The sequence below is a fragment of the Natator depressus genome, chromosome 17, assembly GCF_965152275.1.
Source record: "Natator depressus isolate rNatDep1 chromosome 17, rNatDep2.hap1, whole genome shotgun sequence".
Classification (NCBI taxonomy): Eukaryota; Metazoa; Chordata; order Testudines; family Cheloniidae; genus Natator; species Natator depressus.
The window spans coordinates 20,484,047-20,502,816 of NC_134250.1; the positions used below are offsets into that span (position 1 = coordinate 20,484,047).

Below are 18,770 nucleotides of genomic sequence, written 5' to 3' on the forward strand. Positions count from 1 at the left end.
CAGGGTAAGCTTGATCTGATTTTACTCAGTTGCAGAGAGAGCAGTGAGGAACAATCCCTGTTGGCTGTTTTCACTGGGAAGGAATGTGATTTCATGTGGTGCTCAGCTGAAAATATATAACTTGTTCCAGAGTCTCTAAGAAACTTGTGCACAGCAAGGCTGGAGCTCCTTTAGGTCTGTGTATGGAAGGCATGATGCAGATCAGTCACTGAGATCACCAGAGGATCTTAGTGCCTTTGGGGACCTCCTTCCCATTTGCAAAGTGCCATCATGGTGTCTCCAGGCTAACGATCAGTGCAATCTTCCCTCTAAATCACCCACAACTCAATATCACCTTTAGAGGCTTCTATCCCTCTTTCTAATGCCACATCTACATGTCCTAGTTTGCTCACCCCAACGCTCTCACCAGCTGGACACATTGGGAGCATTATGTGTGTAGGAAAAGCAAACTCAGAGGGCACAAAGTATGAACTCAGGGAAGGGGGTTTAACAAGCAATTTCAATCTCTCCCTTTTTTGATCAGGAAGAAACCAACCTGGGCTCACAGGGGGCAAGGGATAGCTCAGTGGTTTGAGCATTAGCCTGCTCAAACCCAGGGTTGTGAGTTCAATCCTTGAAGAGGCCATTTAGGGATCTGGGGCAAAAATTGGCGATTGGTCCTGCTTTGAGCAGGGAATTGGACTAGATGAGCTCCTGAGGTCCCTTCCAACTCTGATATTCTAAGTGACAAACAAGCCTCACTAGGTCTGCTCTGCACCTCTGCTGAGATTCCCAGTGCTCAGAAGTCTGTGAAAACAAGTTAAGTGAATCCTTTCCAAACTCAGAAATGCTTTGGCTTTCAGTTTTGGGCAAAAGTTTGGATCAGTTCTTATTTTATCCATAACATTTTGTCTAGCTCCTTTTATAAAGCACCCGGGGCCAGATTTCCAAAACGGCTCAGCACCCAACGTTCATCTAATGTGCTTGAGGTCTTGTGAAATCTGCTCTCGTTACAGGAGTAATTGGATATAAATCCAAGACCTGGATTCTGCTGGAGGTCACACTTAGATTATCTAATGGTTCCCTCTGGCATTAAACTCTCTGCATTAGGTGCCTACATAGGAATTTTAGAGAATAGCAGTCCCCTGACCCCTACCTTTTACTGTAAATATCAAGAAGTTGAAGCAAACTCAGTGGATATGTGGAGCCAAGGTGGTAGAGCAATGGAAAACCTTTGGCACACACTCAAAGCATCCTTCGCACAGAACAAGATTTGGGCTGATTAGAAGAGAAAGCCAGAGCAATTTTAGGGGAAAAAAACCCAGTAAGTTTAAAAAAGAAAAAGCAATTACAGGCTTAAAAGGAATAATAAGTGCCAATTAGTGCTGAGTATCTCAGTCAACAAAGAAAGGATTTTCGAGTACACACAAGGCGGAACAGGGGAGAGAAAATGCAGATCCGTCCATGAATTGCAGCAGGGAGTCCAAGATAGAGGAGAGCGGAAGCAATGAAGATATTAAACAATTACTTAGCATCAGCTTTTAGAAATTAAAAAGGAGGAGGTTACCTGTAGTCGAGGAGATTCCCAAAGGGAGGAGATAAGAATGAGGAAATAGATAATACTGAAAGCTTGGTTTTCTTCTTGCAGGCACTCCAAATTTGGCCAGACACCAGCTTCAGACAAGGCATCAGAGCTGGGGGGCTAACTGCAACAGGTTGTGTTTGAGGAGATTAGTGGAGTTCCACTCTGTAGGAGGATGGGAACAGGGAGGTCTGCCCTGTGAAGGGCCAGAGGCCTGGGACCAGCCAGCCTGGCTCATGAATGCACCAGGTGCAGCTGAGGAGACAACAGGGGTTCCCTATAAGTGCTGGGCAGCGGTGGCGGGGAAGGGGGGATAAATCCCTGGCAGATGGTGCTCAGCTGAAAGAGCTAGGATGAATCCTGCCATAAGCCCTGAAGCAGGAGGGCCGGAGGGAGGCAAAGGGGGAAATCCCCTGGGAGGTATAGCCCCCGCTTGGGCTGAGGAGCTGTTCTGTGTGCCTGCCTGTATCTATGCCTGGCAAGACTCTGGTGTGGCAGTGGGGCCTCCATGGGCTGGTGACAAACCAGTCCCTTGCAGGGATCATCTAGGAGGATGGTGCCCTTTGCAGGGCACATGGCTGGCTGGAGCTCTGTATTTAGAAGGTGGGCAGAAGGGAGAGGGGCAATCCCAGCTTAGTTTAGATGGGGAAACGGAGGCACAGAGAGGGGAAGTTACTTGCCTGAGGTCACCCTGCAGTCCTGTGGCAGAGCCAGGTATAGAACACAGGCCTTCTGAGGACCAATCCCATACTCTAGCCACTAGGCCACACTGCCTCTCATCCCCCATCACACAGGGATCCAAGTGACTAATCACACTGAAGAGTCCAAGCTCAGGGGCTGTAATGAAAGGGGAGTGATGCTAGGTTCTCCTACCATCTCGGCCTCACTTGGTCAGCTGCAAAGTTGCAGCAACATTCCTGGCTTGGGCCCTATTGGATCACGTTGGTTCAGACATGTGCACAATCGGCATACATCTACGCCACAGCGACGGCTGCTGTCGGGCTGTAGTGTAGACACTTGGCGGGGTTTCTGTCAATGTAGATAATCCACCTCGCCGCGAGATAGTAGCAGGTTGGATGGAAGAATTCCTCTGTCGAGCTAGCTGCATCTACAGTGGGGGTTAGGCTGATCTAATTATGCCTCGTAGGGTGCAAATTTCCCCCCAGCCCTGAGCAATGTAACTAGGTCAATCTAATTTGTAGGGGTAGACCTGGCCTTAGTCTCTCTCTCAGGCCCCCACCATCCCTCATCTCTGTTCAGCGTAGCTTGAAGCTGAAATACATGTCACTTGTCCCATTGCTGAGCAGCCAGCATTTCAGGGCAGGTGAATGAATGGAGAGCAGTAACTGGGTGAATGTATTATTTAATATACTTTGGTCTGCAAATATCCATAATTCCCACAGAGCCCTGAGCCGTGGTGGGAGGCAGTAACAGAAGCTGCACAATCCAGGGTAGCAAAAGAAGCTATTCATAGCGCGCTCTGGTTTTTGCTCAGGTCTTCTCAGCAGCAGCAGAAGAAGCTAGAGGGTCAGATTCTGGTGTAAACCTGCAGCCACTCAGCCCAAGTCAATGGGGCTACTCCAGGTTTGTACCAGGATGGGAATCTGGCCTTCCAATTTCATAGAATATCAGAGTTGGAAGGGACCTCAGGAGGTCATCTAGTCCAACCCCCTGCTCAAAGCAGGACCAGCCCCCAATGTTTGCCCCAGATCCCTAAATGGCCCCCTCAAGGATTGAACTCACAACCCTGGGTTTAGCAGGCCAGTGCTCAAACCACTGAGCTATCCCTCCCCCAAATTTGGTTTGTGCTGCATCTCTTGGTCATCTATGCTGTGTACATTTCAAGGAGGCATTTGCAGTCTCTCTCCTGCAGATTTTCCCAGTGGTGGCCTCTGGGCCTTGCCAGGCTAGGTGGGAAACTGGACCTCTTTAGGATCTGCTCAAATCTTAGCAGATCCCAAGTGAGCCTTCCTGGGATTCCTTGGTTGTCCAGTCGCTTGCAACTCCTTCCATAGAAATAATTTTAATGGAGGAGTCAGCTCTTTGTGGGGGGAGGGATGGGAGGTAAAAATCAAAGCAGACTGCCGGACTGGGTCACTGGTAAGAGGCAGAATCTTAACAGGGTAATTTTTTTCACCCTCCAATAACTCAGAAAGGATGATGGGGATTTGGCTGAAACACTCAGCACAGCAAATCCTCTAAAGACCAATCAGAGGAAGTTTCTCTCTCAAGGGAGAATTTCTCAGGAAGCCGTGAAAAACGGGGGCTTCCTATGAAAAGCCTCATGCAATGTAATAGCTTTGCAATAGCTAAACAATTCGAGCTGGGCTCAAGCCAAAACCCTGCTTCTAAATCCCCAATTAGTCCAAGGTCTCCATCCTGAAAACCGACCTGAAGTCAATGGGGCTCCATGTGTATGCAGGGTCTGATTGTGGCTAGTGGGTGGGATTCAGTTTGCAGATTTCAGAGTAGCAGCCATGTTAGTCTGTATTCGCAAAAAGAAAAGGAGGACTTCTGGCACCTTAGAGACTAACCAATTTATTTGAGCATAAGCTTTCGTGAGCAACAGCTCACTTCACTGCATCCGATGAAGTGAGCTGTAGCTCACGAAAGCTCATGCTCAAATAAATTTGTTAGTCTCTAAGGTGCCACAAGTCCTCCTTTTCAGTTTGCAGATGTGTTTGATAATCCCGCTCCCTTGTTGGTGTAACCTGGGGCAGCCCCAGTGAGATCAATGGACCTACACCAGTTTGCATCCACTGAGGACTGGTAATGGATACGTAATGGTCTGAAGCCAAACAATAAATCAGGCGCCCCAGGTGAAATCCTGACCCCATTGAAATCAGTGGGAGTTTTGCCATTAGCTTCAGTAGCCCCAGGATTTCAAGTCTCGGGGGAAGCTGAGAATTGATTTCAAATTCCCTGTCCTTCCAATTCAGGAGAGTTTGCTCATGGCTAAGCTTTGGACACATTATAAAGATACGAAAATTCTGATTCAGGGTTTGGTTTAGGCCCATTTCTAATAATGTCAAAGCAGAGGAAAGCTTAGGGCTTGTCATGGGGGAATTGGCCAGAATAGCTACTGCGGAATCAATAGTCTGCTACAGATATTGTGGAATAAAATGCAGTTATTCCAGAATCACGATAGCACTTTCGATTCCTATCCTGTCTTGTTCTGCACTATCCTTTCTTTAAAAGCTCTTGCTAAGAGTGCTTTATACTCTTATATATGGGGGAGGGATAGCTCAGTGGTTTGCGCATTGGCCTGCTAAACCTAGGGTTGTGAGTTCAATCCTTGAGGGGGTCATTTAGGGATCTGGGGCAAAAATTGGCAATTGGTCCTGCTTTGAGCAGGGGGTTGGACTAGATGACCTCCTGAGGTCCCTTCCACCCCTGATCTTCTATGTTTCCTCACTGCGGTGAGAGGGTTCCATTAAGGAACTCCAGCAATGAGTCAAATGCAGAATGGAGGTCCTTATTTCCTGATGCTAAGCTCAGAAAAAACATAAAGGTCTGGAGGGATTCAATGTAGGGTGAGGTTCTCTTTAGGGGTGGGGAAGTGGAAATGTTTTACAGTGACCTAATTCGGGGCTGCTTTTTAATTAAAAAAACCCAAGAGAGATAAAACTCAAAGACAAGGAAAACGTGCTTAAGGCTGGACAGCGCTATCACGCAAATAAAGGATTTAAGTGGAAAATTAAAGAAATTAGCAGTCAAAAGGAGAGGAGTGAAAAAGTAGCCAGTACAAAAAACTAAATCACTGAGTCAGCCCACTAATGAGTTCAGGCAAGTTTTCTTTCTTTCTGGCAAAAAAGGAGACTTTTTTTTTTATAAATAATAAATGAAATAAGAACCCAAACCATAAAAAACCCTATTCTGATATTCCTTAAAGTGGCTGAGTTATTAAAAGTAATTTTCCAAAAAATATTTGCAAAGGGTCTTTGAATTTTTATTTTCCGCTGCATGCATTTGATGAAGTGGGTTTTAGCCCACGAGAGCTTATGCCCAAATAAATTTGTCAGTCTCTAAGGCGCCACAAGTCTTCCTCGTTCTTTTTGAATCTGCAGGCTCCAAACCCACTTTATGGCCATGCATATACGACGGCACTGGTTGCAGCCACCTCTGGGGTGGAGGGTGACTGCCAGATAGTACACGGGGAATGCACACAGGGAGCCGGCTTCTTTGGTATGCTGTGCTCTTAGAATCGATGCTGCTGGAATTTTAAGCTGGGGTTTTCAAAAGCACTCATTGTTGGCCAGACCGCTATATCCTGTATGTATAGAATAATGCAATAATATGCTAGATAATTAACTCCTGCCCCAAAGATTTTACCGTCTAAGTAATCTGTCTTTTTGTTCTGTGTTTGTCCAGCGCCTAGCACAATGGGACTCTGGCCCGTGACTTGTTCTCTTGCAGGGCCTGTAGCAGAGATCCGAATGCTTCTCAGAGAGCATCCTGCTGCCAGCCCTCTCCTTTTAAAACAGGGGGCTGTTTGCACGACTGCATCCTCTGATCACAGCTGGGGTGGAGTACAGCATGAGGAGGTGTGGGTGATAGGCATGCCAATTTTGATTGGACGTATTCCTGAAGGTTTCATCACATCGCAATCTTTAATTAAAGATTAATCTTTAATTCCTGGAGACTCCAGGACAATCCTGGAGGGTTAGTAACCCGAGGGGGTGAGCTCTGTAGCAGTCTGGTCCTGAATCCTTTCGGGGCTTTTGAGGTCAAAATCTACCCCTTAAACTCCTTCCTGAGTTGGAGGGGCAGCCACTACTGCCCTGGAACACAGATGCAATGTGCTGGCTGCAGAGATCGGCCCATGAGATACAGTGCAAAATGCCGGTGCTTGTCGCTTGCTGCTCTGTTACTTCTGAGCTAGTGACAGGGAAGCTCCAAGCTGCTCAAATAAATATATCAGGGGAACGCAACAGGAAATAGCTCAGGCCAATTCCGCCTTCCCCCCTCCATGTTTGAAGTTACCAATAGGCTCCGTAAAAGTAAGGCTGGTTCCTTTCCTTGTGAACCCTTCACAATAAGTCTATTGTCGGAGAGAAATATGAAAACCACCATAATCCCTTGAGAAGCAGCATTAATAACCATCCCCCACCCAGCAGATGAAAGTGTCTGGGAGCAGCCTCACATACCCGCAGCCCGCTGTGCCAGCATCGGCCCTACAGCAAACAGTCCTGCCATCCGCCAGACCCTGCCTCTCCGAACTGCCTGCCCATCACCTCCTGGTGTGATGGCTGCCATACCGGGGATAGAACTGGTGATTGCCAGAGCCTAAAATAAAAAGCACAAAAGGGGATCTGTGGGACACACTTGCCAGTGGGTTGTGCTTAAAGCTTGATTTTGCAAAGCACTGAGGGACCCATGAAGGTTCAGCCCCGAGCGAATGGGAGTCATAAGCACCCAGCACCTCCAGGAGTTGCTGAGCACCTCACAGGTCAGGTCCTTCGTGTTGCCAGAACATCCCAGAGTGGTGTGTCGCTACTGGGATGGCAAGCCAATGGACAGTCACTTCTTAAGGGAAATGACTGGGAGAAAAGGGAGAACACATGCAGGTGGTAGAGTCCAGTGGTTAGAGCAGCAGCCTCAGTTTGTCAATCTGTATATTGGGAACTCGAACTTCCTTATCTTAATGGTGCCAGTGCTTGAATGGCTTGACACGGCAAGTGAAGCAGGATGGAAACATTAACTTAGCAGAGTTAGAAAGAATTCCCCTGCATAGGCACAAAGGAGAGCATCACTTACTGGCTCCAGGCTGGGTCAGGGGCCAGAGGGGGTAGGGCAGGGTGGGGGACATCCTGCAGGCCAGCTAGTTTGCCCCCATCAGAAAGCCCATCAGGGTCATCGCAAATAAGGTGCCACTTAGGGCTGCCCTGCCGTGCACTAGGGGGGCTCGAGTTTCAGCCTAGGTGAAATGTAATGTTGAGTTTTTCTGATGCAAAAAATTAAACCAACCCCCAGCTCCAGATAAATATTGGTTTGCAATGAAAAACCTCAAAACCTCAAAGTTTTCCAATGAAATGACAGTTTTTCTGTGAAAACAGCTTTTCGGGCAAAAAAAGGCACTTTCCATAAAAAAAGATTTGAAAAATTTCCATCAACCTTAAGTATGACTCTCACGGCAGAGCCTTCTGACGGGTCGTTTCCCACCCCGGCCTCTCCCTTCCTTACCCCCACGCCTTGGTTTAGCTTCATGTTCTGTGCATCTCTCACTTAGGCCCCGATCCTGCAGGTGGATCGGTGCACAAATACTCCTATGTGCGGGCTGAGGGTTTGGCTGTGAGGGCACTAGCTTGGGGAGTGGGAGATCTGGGCTCAATTTCCAGCTCTCACAGACTGCGTGATCCTGGGCATGTCACTGAGTGTCTCTGGGTATGTCTACACTGCAGTTAAACCCCCGGGGCTGACCTGTGTCAGCGGACTGGGGCTCAGGCCGAGGGGCTGTAGAATTGTGGGTTGGGCTGGAGCCGGGGCACTGGGACCCCGCGAGGGGGGAGGGTCAGCTGACTCAGACCAGCCACGGGTGTGTCGTTGCAGTGTAGACGTACCCTCTGAGGAATTATCTGTTACATGTGGATAGTAGCTCTGCCCTGCCTCACAGGGCGTTGTGAGGGTGAAGATATGAGTGATTGCAAGGCACTACGGTAATAGAGACCGTATAAGTACCTTAGCCAGATCTGATTTCAAGACTGGAGCAATACATTGAAAAAACACCCACTGTCTTCACCAGGGACAAGATTTCATCTAGGCTCTCTGCTTTGAATTTACAGTCACCTTAGTGAGGCCAAGACTTCGCCCCCTGTGTCTTAAAAATCTCTATAAACTACCACTCTATATATCTCTAAATCTCTATAAACACCACTGGCACTTTATATATATTTACTACCAAGAATAAGAGAAAGCTATTGTTTTTATTTCCACAGAAATTGCAAACATAACACAAATAAGAACAGGCGCTCCCCTTTGCAGACACTATAAAACAGGTGTCAGACCACCAGCCTAATATGAAATGGCTTTACAGTTATTAGATTATTTGGTTTTAGTGGTGTTAACATCACTGTTGGAGGATCTGCTTTGATAAAACCCTAGGTTTTGTTTTGAGTGTAACATTCCAAGCCAAGGAGCAAAGACCAAGTACCGGAAGCAACAAAGAGAGAGGCCGGCACTGTGAAGCTTAATGAAGCGAGCTGTAGTGAGAGAGAAAAGTGTGCCAGGTCAGAGACCCTGAAGGGAGAGACCGTGAGGTTCCCTGTGAAGAATCAGCCAGCTAAGTCCGAGACCTGAGAATTCAGTAATTGAGCGAGTGAACTTCAGAGCGTCAGGGGAGCCAACCATGAATTCAGGACTACAAATGACCCCTGCCCGCACACACACACAGAGCAGAGGGAGAGAAGAAAAAGCGGGCTTGATGTTCAGTGACTGCTCAGAGGACAGTACTGGCTGGAGCTGAATCAAAGAGAAGATTTATAGAGTCATAGATTCCAAGGCCAGAAAGGGCCAGTATGGTCACCTTCTCCGACCTCCTGCATGCCAAAGGCCAGAGAATTCCAGTCTTGATTTAAAGACCCCCCAAGTAATGGAGAATCCACCCCGGCTCTAGGTAAGATGTTCCGATTGGTTCATTATCCTCATGGTTAAAATTTTACCCTGTATTTCCCATATGACTTTATCTAACTTCCAACTTCAAGCCTCTGAATCGTACTCTGCCTCTCTCTGTTAGCCACTGGGAGTATCGTGTAAAGATTGAGCTCTGTACGTCTTTCACTGAAAAGCTTCTAGACCTTGAATCACGTGTGTGTCTCTTCTCTGAGCTGGCAGCCCGACTCCTCACCATTCGCCACCCACTTGCCTGCTTGCACTGGGCTTTTTCCTGATACTCCTCATAATGCCTCCCTACAAACCTGCAAGACCCAGAGCCGACTGAAGCTCTGATTCACCCTAAGGTGCACATGGGGAAACAGCCATTATCTTTGTTAGGATATAGATATTCAGGCCTGTCTGTAAAGGCCTGTACTCTAAGAATTTAGGTGTATTTTTATCACTTATCCAACAGGGGTCACTGTTTGTATTGTCATTTTGTCATTTTGATACACAGCCAATGAGGAATGCTTTGACTCCCAAGTGTGAGGTCTAGCAGAAGAGTTGAAAGAGGAACGGATTTTTTCAAATACCTTCTTGAAAAGAAATAAGTGTATTGGTAATGTGGGAGTCTAGACATGTAGTGTGGGACGGATTTGGGATCTTAAATAGTATTCTTTCTTTCATTCTTGCTTTTATTAAAAGCTTTGTAGTACATCTTTCAGGAACTACCCAAACCATATTGAAAGGCTAAATGGGGACACAGGGGGAAAAAGAAGAATAGAAGGGGAAAGATTTTTTGTAATGGATTCCTCTCCATTATTTGTTGTTAAGGCTATTTGCATAAAAACACTAAGTTATGTATTTTTTAAAAATCACCTGCTCATGCTGCATACTAGTCCCCTAAAGACAGACTAAACCTCGAGAGGACCTGATCAGTCTGGGGTTTGGAGAAAGGCCCAAAAGGACTCTACAATTTGGACTCAAGAAGTTTGGATGCATAATGGGTCGCAACTCACCATGAGCTCCATTGTCTTCAGGACTAAGGGGAGGGTCTTCAGCTGCTGTAAATTGGGGTAGCTCCATGGGAAACAGGCACTTGACAAAGGAGCCATACTGATTTATAGAGCAGGTGAGAAGATTTTTAACATAATGGATTTTTGCTGAAGCAGGCTGTTTATCAAAGCTGAAATGCTTTGGTGAGACATATCGATTTCAGCGACGTTTTCAACAGTAAGGTTTCTGAGGGCCAGAGTGGCCCCTCTAGACGGTTCTGATGAGAGACACCTGACTCAGAAACCTGACATTTCTGATCTGCAAATGGATGTTTTGATGGAATTCTGTTTCCCGAAAATATCCAACATTTTCCGACAAAAAATATTCTGGTGGAAAATTTTTGACCAGCTGTAATAGAGACCTGGAACTGGACTCTATTAATTGGGCAGCCAGTGAGGGATTGGCTGTATTTGGCAAAGGTTTGGGTCGGTCCTTGCTTTTTCCTCACTAGTTGCCCATCCCTTCTTGTGTCCTCCTCATAATTCACTGGATGGAAATCCCATCCCTTGAGTTATTTCCTGGGGGTCGGACAAAGCGCTGGAGAATATACTGTAGGGAACAATCCCACACTGTGGGGTGGAGAGATGGGAAAAGTGGCTTTTGTAATGGGCCCTTCCCATCTCTAGCTTCTTATATTCTGTCTGCTGTCACCAACCACACTAGAGCCTCCTGCCTTCAGGTGTGGAATAAGCAATAGGAATAGATGGATTCCTAAGCAACAAAGAGCCTGTTTCCATGCAAATGTCTGCCGGTGACAAAGAACAAAGAGGCAAGAGATGCGGAACTGTTTCTCAAAGTTTCCCCAAGGCACCAGTGAGCCTGTAACAGGTGGCAGCAGGACCGGGCTGTTGTTAATCCAATGGGATGTTTTTATATACCGCAGAAGTCACCGTGAACAAAGAGGAGACATTTATAATGGCTTCTGATGAAATGCAAATGCGCTGCCATTATCAGCCACATTTTAACCAGCTTGCCCTCCCTCACAGGGGAGAAAGACAGCACCAATATTTGCATATAGATAAGGTCTGATCACACTCCTTAATAGGAATTAGGACCGGTTTATTATCCGTGTTTGTTGTTCTTCAAGGAGATGGTCATCCCGCACCTCACCCTGACAAGCTCACTCCATTTTGATGCCTTTTGCACTTTCTGTCCTTGATTTGGAGAGCAACATCTCCCACAAACTTTAAGCACTGGCAATCTGCCTGACTTTATCCTAAGTATATCCTCCATGGGCCTTGGAAGAGATGAAGAAACCCCGCTGAGGGTCTGACTGTGATTTGGAATGCTCATTACTAGAAGAGCTGAATATTATTTCTTTTCTGGTTCATTATTGCCATTTTACAGATGGGAAAACTGAGGCACCGAGAGAGGTCATGCCCAAGGTCGCCAGCAGAGCTGGGATTAGAACTGAGGTCTCCTGATGCTCAGCCCAGGGCACTATCCCTTGGACCATGCCACTTCCTTGGAATAATGAGATTTGTATTAAACACCAGCATTGAGCTCAGTGTGATAGAGGACACAGTTTCTAAGTCTAATGGAGGAGATCCCATATTTGGTTCTGATCCTGTGCACCAGCAACCCCAAATGAAGTTGTATCTCGTTACACAGGTATATATCAGGACTAGCTCCATTGCCTTAGAAGTGGTGGAGTGGTGAAGATGGTTAGTAGTTCTCAGGATCAGGCCCCTTCCTGTATACAGATGACCTGATTCTCCATTGCCTTGCACACTGTATAATCATCTACAATTGTGCAAAGTGTCACAAAATGCGCTTAAACCAGAGTGGTATCATTTTACATCCATTTGGCACAAGTGTAAATAGCTAACTCTGCAGCGGGGAAGCTAGTGGAGAATCAGACCCAGGTGAGAGTTGGCTGAAACCCAGCAAATCTGTTCGGCAGGAAATTCTGACATTTCAAAACTGGTTTTTATCTCAAAGCTTAACAAACAAAACCGCAAATCAAAATTGAAATGAAATTTAACAAATAAAAGTTGGTTTGGTTCAACTGAAACGTTTCCTTTCGAGCAAGTCAGAATCAAGGTGATTCCAGCTTTTACACTGTTTTATATTCTGTTGTCATTTTATATTAGGGCATAAAATCACTTCAAAAAAGGAGCTGTCGCCAAACCAAAAATCAAAATGGTCTGCTCTGTTTCAACCTCGCCAAAATGCTTCGTTTCCATTTTTTAAATGAATTTTCATTGAAATCGACACATTCCCATGGAAAAAGAACAGGAGGACTTGTGGCACCTTAGAGACTAACCAGTTTATTTGAGCATAAGCTTTCGTGAGCTACAGCTCACTTCATCGGATGCATAAAGTGGAAAGTACAGTGAGGAGATTTTATATATGCACACAGACCATGAAAAAATACACATTGTAAGGAGAGCGATCACTTAAGATGAGCTATTACCAGCAGGAGAGTGGGGGGGGGAGAGAAAACCTTTTGTAGTGATAATCAAGGTGGGCCATTTCCAGGAGTTAACAAGAACCTCTGAGGAACAATGGGAGGAGGGGGGGAATAAACAAGGGGAAATAGTTTTACTTTGTGTAATGACCCATCCACTCCCAGTCTCTATTCAAGCCGAAGTTAATTGTATCCAGTTTGCAAATTAATTCCAATTCAGCAGCCTCTCATTGGAGTCTGTTTTCGAAGTTTTTTTGTTGAAGAATTGCCACTTTTAGGTCTGTAATCAAGTGACCAAAGAGCTTGAAGTGTTCTCCAACTGGTTTTTGAATGTTATAATTCTTGACGTCTGATTTGTGTCCATTTATTCTTTTACGTAGAGACTGTCCAGTTTGGCCAATGTACATGGCAGAGGGGCATTGCTGGCACATGATGGCATATATCACATTGGTAGATGTGCAGGTGAACGAGCCTCTGATAGCGTGGCTGATGTGATTAGGCCCTGTGATGGTGTCCACTGAATAGATATGTGGGCACAGTTGGCAACGGGATTTGTTGCAAGGATAGATTCCTGGGTTAGTGGTTCTGTGGTGTGGTGTGTGGTTGCTGGTGAGTATTTGCTTCAGGTTGGGGGGCTGTCTGTAGGCAAGGACTGGCCTGTCTCCCAAGATCTGAGAGAGTGATGGGTCGTCCTTCAGGATAGGTTGTAGATCCTTGATGATGCGTTGGAGAGGTTTTAGTTGGGGGCTAAAGGTGACGGGAAATGTTCCATTTTGATGAAATGGCATTTTCTGACAGAAAAAACACTTTTGGGGGGGAAATATTTGACTCGCTCTAACCCAGACAGTGTACTTCAAACACAGCACAAGTATCTATGCCTCTGTGTAAGATGATATATATGTGGTATCCAGCTTGAATTTTCCTATGGTCACTGAATGTTGTTCTGTTTTAGCTGTGGTGATGGGTCTTAGCTAGGGGGCGCTAGAGCATGCCCATATCGTGCTATAGATTTGGTTGAAGATTTTGGCTTTTCGGCTAAATGAAAATTTTTCACGAGAGGCGCCTGCTGTCCTCAAAAGTTTTTGATGTGTCAAAACCACAAATTTGGGGCCTTTTTTTTTTTTTTTTTGTTGAAAATCATAAACATTTTGGTTCTCAGCCAAAAATTCAGGTGCTGAAAATGGATATATTTTCTTGAGGTTTGGATGAAAAGTTAGAATTTTCCACTGAAAAATTCAGTGAAAACTATTTATTTTTACTTTCGTTTAAATGTTCCACAGTAAAGCCCCCAGACATTCTCCAACCAGCTCTGTGTAGTAATGTGGCTGCAGCTTGTATGTGTGTGTGTGTATAGAGCTTAATGAAAGTTAAGAGACAACGCCGCAGGGAAAGCCATTCTGTCTGAACCAATATATTTGCTCTGTGTGTATGGGAATCCAGAATAAAGTATGATCCCGATCATTGGTTAGAGGTTCCAGAAATTAAGAAAACGCACCGTTGCTGGGTCCTAATTACATTACATGTCGGGAACTTCCGAAAGTGCTATGCAGCGAAAATTTGGGCCAGATGGTCGGCTGTCTAAATGGAAGCTGAGCACCTTTGGATAAGGTGCTAGATTTTCACAAGAGCTCAGCTCATTGAGCGCCGGGCTCTTTGGAAAATCTGGTCGCAACTGCTCCATTGGGAGCTAAACATTGTTTAAAATCTGGCCTTTATTTAGTTGCCTAAACGGGTGCTGAGATCTTGGAAAGACTTGGCCCTATTACTGTAGCATAATAAATCTGTGTGAAAACCTTTGGCTGGAAGAAAATGGAAGTGAAGAACAGAATGTAGCTTTGAACCCTTTGCGTTCTAGGGGAGATGAGTGTGAGGCTGTCTTAACAGAGAGGAAAAGCATTTTCATAGCTCATACAGCCAGACCATCTCATCTGACCTCCTGTATAACACAGGCCATAGGACTGACCAATTTGCATTAGAGCACATCTTGTAGAAAAACATCCAATTCTGATTTAAAAAATACCACGTTTTGTGATGGATTCTCCACCATTGGAAAGCTGTTCCAATGGATAATTAGCCTCACTCTTAGAGATTTGCACCTTATTTCTGGTCTGAATATGTCTGCCTTAAAGAAGCCATTCGCTAGGGATAACTGGGGTGAAGCCTAGACGTGTGAGAGAGACAAGCTCAGCACAGTTCCTAGTGGTTGGGCTGAGGTTGCTACTCTTTAGCTGTCCTCATAAAGCTACTTTGTATGGCCCATGAGCGTCTCTATTCAAGCCTCATCTGCAGAAACACATTGAGGGCACAGCAGGTCCATCTACCAGCTGGTGATTCTGCTCAGTGATTGTAAATGCTCGGTAGTGTTCGGGCACCAGTTGGTGTATCAGGTGGCATGCATGGGTTTGAAACAGCCATTCTCAGGGCAAGAAGCAATGTTGGTGCCAACAGATGGTCTCCGTGCAAGCGCCGCAGCAGGTAGCAGACCTGAACTCTTGGCTAAGCAGCTGGTCTGCCGTGACTGTGGCTTTTTACATGGATTGCTAGCGTCTCACTGTGACTTTTGTGCGCTCCCCATCTCGTTGTTGTAGGCACTGATCGTCTTCCCTAGACTGTAAACGCTTTGAGGGCAGGGATCGTCTTGGGGTTGTGTGTGGATGGCACAGGAGGAGCCAAATCCCTGAGTGGGGTCTGCAATAAATATTAATAATAATAGGGTAGATTTTCAAAGACACAAAGGGGAGTTGAGCAGCTAACGGCCCTTTGCACCTTTGAAAATCTCCCCCAATAACTCTCGCTAAGGTAGGGTGACCAGATATCCCATTTTTATAGGGACAGTCCCGTTTTTGGGGACTTTTTCTTATATAGGAGCCTATTTACCCCCACCCCCGTCCCGTTTTTTCACCGTTACTACCTGGTCACCCTAGGCTAAGAGATCTTAGGATGGTCTTTCTCCGGCAATCGGAAAGTGATAATGTGTTCAGCTTCACACGGGTTTTTGTCAAACCCAAATGGCTGCTGGAGCTTCCTGGCCCCTCTTTGACATTGTTTTCATGAGGCTGATGGAATGAAGTGCTAGGAGGTGAATGCCCAACAATGCCTGTTCAATAGCTTGGGTCTGGGACACTCCCCCAGGGGGTTCTGCTGAACATGCCTGATTCACCACCAACGTGGCAAGTGTGCGTCAGAGACACGGACCTGGTGAATAGAGCAGTGGTGACGTGGTTAAAGCAGCACACAAGCAGCGAAATGTGGTTAATTCTCACCCTGGTGTCAGTGTAAAACCACCTGCACATATTTCAGTGAATAGCAGGTTCATAAATAACCTGCATCCTACAGCAGTGACAAATGTTACATCTTCATGGAGCAGGGCTGAATAGCAAGGGGGGCGGGGAGGCCGCATTGCATATCATTTACATTTCATGGGACACATGGAAATGAAAAATAATTAATCATGCATTATAAATGCACCTGCTATTAAAAAGAGGCAAAAGCATAAATACATCCCAGCGCTTACCTCTCTCCTTTCTTCCAAACACAGGGCTTAAAACACTTTGGGGGGAGGAAAACCCTCCGTCAGCTGACTCCAATTAACCACTCCTCTCAGAGACTACTGGGAGGGGCGGGGTGTACTCCGGCATCTATATAAGCCGGGCCCAGCTCATTCCATGAACGTGGCAGAGTGGCGGAGAGGCAATACCAAAGGAGACTGGGATTTTGGAGAAGAGGCAATGGGAGAAAAACAGCTATAGGAAGACAAAGGCAGGATGGCCGTCACCTTGGGGGAAAATATCCTGAGTTTGGGCACCAGATAAGGCTTGCTTTCCTTGGGAAACTGTGGATTTGCCTAAGAGGTAAGAGAACTTATGGGGAAATGGGGCGAAAGGCTTTCGGAATTCCTGGTAAACTGAATACTGATAAACCCTCTTACAAATACAGCTTCATTCTCGCTGATGTCCTTTCCCCTCCACCCCCATTTCTGCTGTGGTCAGGTCATCCTGGCCCACCGGGCCAGGCATGGTGCCATTTGGAGCTATGGGATTTGGGCTCAGCCAGAGGGCCAATTCACCTTAGTGATTGTCTGCTGAGCTCCCTGGAGTGGGTGAGAGTCCACTGGTTTACACTTACCTTTGCAGAAAGGAGCCAGAACTCTGGATCCAGATTTCAGTGGCATTACGACCACGCAGCTGGAGCAGTGATAACTGGTAACAACACTGGCTTTTTGTAAGTACTTCCTTGCATTGCATCTTAGTTGTCTTAATTCCCCAACAGTGCCTTTGAGAAATCTGAGCGTTTTGTACTCTTGTCTTCTGCAAACCCATTCTTTAGCCTGGTGAATTTCAGCTGCTTGTGATCATTGGTCCCCTACCTTCCTTATTGCTCACTAGAGATGGGTTTCAACCCAAAGCTTGGATTTGAATATCCTAGAACTTTGAAGGGAAGGGGGAGGGGAGGGAAGGCTTGAAATTTGAATGCAGATCCAGCTCCAGTGCTTATGATTGGCTCCCATCTTAACAATGGGCTTTGTCTAGACCCTTAGAGTGGAACATAGGTGTTACGTTCAAGGCATAAACCTGGAGAAGTTAGATTAAATAACGTAAAATTCTCTTGCTGGAAGGTTGCAATGTAACACTCTTTGATTTCTTAGAATTCAGAACCCTAACACTAGAACCCCAAAATAGAGAGAGACAATGCCTTAGGGAGCAGCCAGCTGAGAGGCCCAACTCAACCCACCTTGCTGTGGGCTGGCTTTTTGCAGAACCGATTCTTATCACAGGCTTCCCTATAGAGCCCCCTAGCCTGCCCCCTAGCAGGTCCAGGAATGCCCCTGCCCCACACCCTTAAAGTGATAGCCTGCAATTGCAATTCAGTCCTCCATACACCACAATGTAAGTGTCTCCAGAATCCAGATTGGGATCTGGATAGAGCAGCCCTTGCAGTTAGAGGCCGATGACTTCTCTCTGGCTAGTCTCTCTACTTTCTCAAGACTAAGAAGTTGTCTTCTCCGCCACTTAACAAAGAATCCTCTTTGACGTGCGTTAGGTTGGATGTTGCTCATCAGACATCAGGTAGCTGAAACCCACAGGATACGACATGCACGGGAGAAACCAAGTCCCTCAAGAATCGCTGCAGAAATTTTTCATCCTCTTTTTCAGTCGGGGCCGGAGGGATAGTGGCGGTGGTCTGTAACTGTTGCCTTTGTACAGTATTTCAAAAGGCACCAGGCTACTCTTGATCGTCAAGGTGTCTTGCAAGCATTGTGGCCACTTTCCCTAATACAGACTAACACCAACCAGCCGGGTCTGCATCCCTGTTTGCCTCTCTCCTGCAAGTTGTCTATTGTCCCGACATCCCACTCATGAGAATCGTGATTTCAGCTTCCACTTCTCCCCGCTAGGTCACGGCCACCCTCCTTGCACTGGTGCACATTCACTTTTGTAGCCTCATATTTTTCTCCCAACCCTCTCTCCAGCCTCGGTGGTTTGTTTTTGTCCTCTCACTTCCAATCTCCTTTAAAACCCACCTACCCAGCCTTAAAGCAGAGCCCACCTACATCCAAACAGTCCCCGGGCATCGCACTAATCTCCATTCCACCTCATCATCGGGCCTCCAGCGTAGGCTGCAGCTGCCTCCGTGACCTGCTTTTTCATTTGCGTCTTAAGAAGGCTATTACCAGACTGAACCCGTGTTCTCACATGTGCAGAGCTGTCACCTGTTGTACTTCAGATCCCTGGATCCTTTCCAGGTCCTGGAACACTGTTGCATGGGCTCCTAATTAAAATGTTCAAAAAACCAGAGAAGATGTATGGGGAGTTTAGAACAGCACAATGCCCTGCGGTGGCCTGTTTCCCAACCCTTTCTCTGTTCTTCGATTGATGTGGCCTGGGGTGTTTGCATTCTGATCTCATGAAGACCATTGTATGCAACAACTGCGGTAAGCGATAATGATGATTAATGATACAATATCGAAGCCTTATTATATGTTTTTCTATAGGGCCTTTCATCTCAAAGTGATTAACAGACTAGTGAACACAGAAATCATTTTTCGCCCACCAGGGAAATGAAGCCAGTACTGAGGTAGGATGAGGGTAGCTTTAACAGTACAGGAGAGTTCAGTGCCGGGAGCAAAAATACTGTATGCATCTGAAATTTTAG

The 18,770-nt window shown here is 46.3% G+C and overlaps 1 protein-coding gene across 1 annotated transcript in view; it reads left to right on the plus strand.

The window, feature by feature from the left end:
• The first annotated feature begins 16,432 nt into the window (after positions 1 to 16,432).
• Positions 16,433 to 18,770, plus strand: part of LOC142000571 (uncharacterized) — a 35,367-nt gene continuing 33,029 nt past the window's right edge. Inside the window, exon 1 of the mRNA XM_074974955.1 lies at positions 16,433 to 16,468. The gene's annotated coding sequence lies outside the window, so the exon portion shown is untranslated. The remainder of the gene's footprint in view (positions 16,469 to 18,770) is intronic.